Source organism: Jaculus jaculus, chromosome 14 (genome assembly GCF_020740685.1).
Source record: "Jaculus jaculus isolate mJacJac1 chromosome 14, mJacJac1.mat.Y.cur, whole genome shotgun sequence".
Classification (NCBI taxonomy): domain Eukaryota; kingdom Metazoa; phylum Chordata; class Mammalia; order Rodentia; family Dipodidae; genus Jaculus; species Jaculus jaculus.
Window position 1 is genome coordinate 15,836,213 of NC_059115.1, and position 5,481 is coordinate 15,841,693.

The 5,481-nt window shown below is 46.3% G+C and overlaps 1 non-coding gene across 1 annotated transcript; it reads right to left on the reverse strand.

The window, feature by feature from the left end:
* Window positions 1–724: 724 nt before the first annotated feature.
* On the reverse strand, window positions 725–864 carry LOC123455010. Its single transcript, XR_006633635.1, has one exon. It is a non-coding gene; the product is annotated as a U4 spliceosomal RNA (small nuclear RNA).
* Between the last annotated feature and the right edge of the window lie 4,617 nt (window positions 865–5,481).

Here is a 5,481-nt window from a genome sequence, read left to right on the forward strand (position 1 = left end):
CTTCCTGTTGCCCCAGTGCAGGTCAGCTGGCCCAATCTCAAAGGTTGTAATCTCTCAAAAAATTTGCAGGTGAGTGGGCAACAATTTAGGCCCAAAGGTTTCATTTTTCTGTGCATATCCCTCTGCTTACACCAGTTCATTTCTACACAAAGCAACCCTGCACAACAACCCTGCTATAGGCCTGGACACTCATCTCTCTCAGTGGGTGAATCCTGAGCTTTAGCCTCCTACACACATTTTAATCTTCTTGCTGTCTTCTGATCAGGTCTATCTTTGGTTCAATCTATGTTCAAACCTGGGTCCCTAGGTCCTTTTTTGAAATAATTTCATCCAAATGTAGTGGGTTTATTGGGGCTATTAGAGCAAGACAAGTGACTCAAAGGAGGCTGCACACCAAAAAGCCTACCCCAGCACAGGTTGTGACTCAGGAAAATGGAATCCCTGGAGTTCTACAATCAAGTTTGGGCAGCTGAGCTCCTTGGAGTCTGAGGAGTCTGTATTCTTCATGGCAGCAGGGGTGTCCCCGGGGGTTGTCAAGGCCTAGGGCTGTCGTTGGTGGTGGGGGGAAGGTCACCATCTGGATAAGGTCTCAGCTCTGGGGGGATCCTGGCTACCACAGCTGAAAAAATAACATTAAGAGAGAGAGGAAGATCATACTCCGGAACCGTTCTCTTCCTTGTCCAATGGACTTTTCTTTCTTTCTTTCTTTTTTTTTTTTTTACAGTCTCTGTAGAGACTGTCAAAAATTGCCAATGCCGACTATATTGCAGTCGTCACGGCAGGGTATTGGGAAAAGTTTTCAATTAGCAATAATCGCGCCTCGGATAAACCTCATTGGCTACGATACTGCCACTGCGCAAAGCTCCAGTGGACTTTTCATTTATTCATTAATTCACTCATGTATGTCCTTTCCATGTGCTAGGCCCAGCATGCTGCAGACATTAAGCACATAACACTGAGAAGATTGTGGGATTTCTTTTTATAATGAGAGAAAGGATTTGTTTCAAGCATACAGATCCAGGAGGAAGTTTCATCAGTGGTGGAAGAACATACTTCCATAGATCCAAACACAGAGAAACAATTGCAGCAAGCAAATGCCAACACCAGCCAATGCAAACCCACTAGAGCACAGACCTCCCTTACACCTTTGGGTTGGAATCAGATCTGCCCCCAGGACACCTTAGGGCTGGACTCCAGGATCCACCCTCAGTGACACCTCCTCCAGGTAGGCGGCTAGAGATCCAAGTTACAAGTTGAACACCTGAGTCAATGAGGGACATACATTCACACTACCACAGCCTCCATGGCTCCCTGCTACCCTCCAGGAGCTCTTATTACCCTCCAGAGCTCTCCCTTCCCCCTCCAGTGACTGTGCCACAGATGACCATCTCCCTCCATGGCTTCCCCCCACATCCAGCCCATCTGTTCCTTTCTTTGACAGTTCTCCTGGCATCAGCTGCGAGAATCTTCTGAAACACTCACCTCAGTGTTTTGCTTTGCTGTTCCCCGCACATGACTGTCACCTCAGACAACACGCCACAGGCCCATTCTAGAAGCTGCTTCCTGTTTCACTGCCACCTAGAATCACTGTGGTCATAACCATGTCCCATGCAGTGCACTTTTCTATGTGATCGGGTGTAGAATGGACTCTGTGGGGCAGGGGTCCTGCAAGCGCGTTGAGGACCTTGGTGGTCCTCAGAGCCCATGGCACCAAGCTTTTTTCTTTTTTCTTTCTCTAGCTCAGTCTGACCCAAAATTCACTATGTAGTCTCAGGGTCCACTTGAACTCACAGTGATCCTTCTACCTCTGCCTCCAGAGTGCTGGAATTAAAGGCATGCACCACCAAACCCATCTTACCTAGCCTTTTTGACAAAGACTCACAAGGATGAAAAAACGATTTCTGTGTGTGTGTTTATGCAACTGAGGATGAAACCAGAGGGATTGTGTAATCTAGACAAGAAATCTACTGCTCTACCACTGACCATGACCTCAGCCCTCACTGTGGATTCTAGGCTGTCACTATCACTGACCATGACTCTAGAGATAACGGTGGCTGTAGGAGGAAGTTCATAGATATACGTGAAGTTGTGGGGTACATAAATGCTGTGCTTGGGTGACATAAATTTTACAATAAAATTTCAGTGTCAGAGTCAGAGATGAAATGCTTTCCATCCAGTTGTTGCTCATGTAGGATACTTATTCTCCCCCAAATAACAGGTATTTCAAGGCTCTTGGTTGCCCACCAGAACTAGATGGTAAGACCCTAGTGATCAAGACACCACAGGCTTGGGATGCAAGATGCTGAGAATTCAACCTGGAGCTTAAGTGGAAGGCTCCTCCCTATTGGCTAATAGTCATGGTGCTGGACAGAGCTATGCAGTCAGTTGAGGGAGAAAAGTCATCCATGGTCCTCACCAGCACCAGGCTCTGTAAGTACTACAGGTAATCAGCCAGGAAAAATGCACCAATGGATGCAAATGCACTCCAAGTACATGTGCCACTTTGTGCATCTGGCTTTATGTGGGGAATAAAACCCTGGTCACTAGGCTGTTGCAGGCATGTGCTTTAACTGCCATCTCTTCAGTCCAAGATAGGAACTTCTGAAGACACTCTTCGTCGTATGAAATCTTTCTCAGAGGCATGGCTGAGTAAGCACAAAGGGAGACACCAACCATCATGTGGAACAGGGAAGACACTCCCTGGCCAGATGCTGTTGTGGAACCCTCCATCCTGGCATGACATGGTCATTGCTCTCTTGACCTGTCAGTAATTGTAGTGACAAAAATACTCAGACAATGTTGGCCCCAGTTAATTCTTTAAAAAAAATTTTTTTTTTGTTAGCTGGTCATGGTGGCTCATACCTTTAACCCTAGCACTTGGGAGGCAGAGGTAGTTGGATCACCATGAGTTCGAGGCCACCCTGAGACTACATGGTGAGTTTCAGGTCAGCCTGGGCTAGACTGAGACCCTACCTCAAAAAACCAAAAAAAAATTTTTTTTTGTTTATTTTTATTTATTTATTTGAGAGTTACAGACAGACAAAGAGGCAGATAGATACAGAATGGATGCTCCAGGGCCTCTAGCCACTGCAAACAAACTCCAGATGTATGTGCCACCTTGTGTATCTGGCTTACATGGGTCCTGGGGAATTGAGCCTCGAACTGGGGTCCTTAGGTTTCACAGGTAAGCGCTTAACCACTAAGCCATCTCTCCAGCCCTATCCCTGTTAATTCTTCATCATAGGAGTGTGGTGTCTAGAGGTCATGCCATGCTAATGAGGTGGCTCTCATGCAGGGGATTTAAGTACCCTTCACAGTTGCTTGGGGAAAAGGACAGGTTCTTCTGTGAGACATTCACTCATAAATTGCCCGTGCTCCTGTGTGAAGCCTGATGAACCCCACTGTTTCCCCAAACTACACTTGCGCAGAATTATTGTTATTTTGTTTCTGTCACTGGTGCTTCCTCTGTGGAGAGCAGGTGTTTGTTCACATCTACTCAGAAGCTCAAAGATCAGGTGCCCACCACAGCTCAAGGGTGTGGATTTAAGGTTGAACTGTGAGCCATGTGCATGTTAGGCAAGCGTTCCACCGCTGATCTGCTCACTTCCGAGCCCTCCCTTTAACATAAACATTGATACTGATTGAGATTTAAAATCCAGTCGGTCTGGAATCTATAAATAAAATTAACAGTACTAAAGAGCAAAATGAAAGTCATTATCCATACTTATGCTGAAACATTTAAAAAAAATGGTAGGGCATGGAGTGTGTAAAATTTGATGAGATTTTATACCTTGTGGTAGTTTCAATGTATGTCCCCCATAGACTCAGATGCTTTATTAAAGCTTGTAACTTGAATCTCCAGCAACCAGGCTTTAGAAGGTGTAACTGGGGTTGGATCCTGAGGAGCAGCCTGAAGATGTGGCTTTTTTTTTTTTTTTTTGTCCCTTCCTACCTAACATCTTAGCTCCTCTAATGTCCTGATTCTCCAGTGCATTTACATGTAACCTATCCAATGGGGCAATGCTTATATTACCTAATGCATTTAATTGACACTATTTTATTAAAATTAGACATAAAACAACAAAATATATGGGAAAATATCGGGGCCTCATGAAATACCTGAATTCAATACCTTAGGACCCTTCTCTTTTCATGAAATGATGGTGCATTATTTCTCCAAAATCATCTGGCATTGACACACTGAACAGCAATTGATGTCTCTGTGCTATTGGGTGGTCAGTATGGGAAGAATTATGAGAATGGGAAGAGGATCAACTGAGGGGAGAGAAAAGAGCAGCCCACCATCATGCCCTCTTCATGGGGCTGGATTCTAGGGAACCCTAAAATCTACCCCCAGATACCCATAAAATGCTCTCCTAATCAATCACTTCTGAACCTCTCCAACAAATATTTCCTTGGAGAAGAAGTGACAGATCTCACCTGAGCTGGGCTGCAGGCCACTGTGACACTATTTTGCCCCCAACACTATCTCTACTGTGTCCAAAAGAGGTTCAGATGGAAGAATAGGAGCCAATGCCAAAGGGACCTGGGGGCAAAATACTGGGGTGTGGGCACACGTGGGGATTGGCCTGACCTCCACACTGGGAGTCAGGTAGACAGAGAACTGCTGTGCACTGAGGCCCATTCAAGCCATGCAAAGTGTTAGGGGACTATGCAAAATTGGGAAATCGGCTTGCTCACAGAGCATCAGCGCCATCCCTGCACAAGGTGTGTGTCACGAGCCTGTGGAGAGCTGGCTGACCTCAATACTCACATGTTCTGGGCCCCAGCAAGTGGAAAGCTTGCTGATCCACACAAAACAGTGTGTTTGGGGCTGGCCCACAAGCAAGGTTCTGCCTGCCATCATTGAGCCTAGACCATCCCCACAAATGTATGGCCTAGGCAGGCCTTGCAAGCACCGTGACTGAGTTGTCAAGGTACAGTCTGAACAGCAGGGCTCCTTCTTTCCCAAGTTTTGTCTGCCACCAGAAGCCACAGCCAAGCCCATCATCAAGGACCAGGCATCGAGTAGCAGAGGTGAAACAAGTCCCTGCTTGGTCACTGAGTTGGCCAGGCCTTCCAGGGTCCCACGCAGAATTGCTAGGAGACTGCACTCACAAGGAAGACCCAACTCAGACTCAAATGCACCCAGTCACAACCTGCAGATATACCACTGTCTTACTACCATCTTGATGAAACCTGAGAAAAGCAATCAACACAGATGTGGCAAGAGCTACTAGTTGCTGCATTTTTAGCAAAACAAGACAAGTACTTCGAGATGGGAAAACCCCAATGTAAATCGGATAACGCAAGACACCACGCCTGGCCCCACCGAGGATGCCTGGTCCCATAATGGAAGCGTCCATTGCAAACTTAGAGGAAACTCCAGCCACAGAATCCCCAAATAAAATTGTGGCAAGCACATTAAACAAACTTAGTGAAGCCATGGAAAAGGCTGAAAGAAACGGAGGAGAATCAACA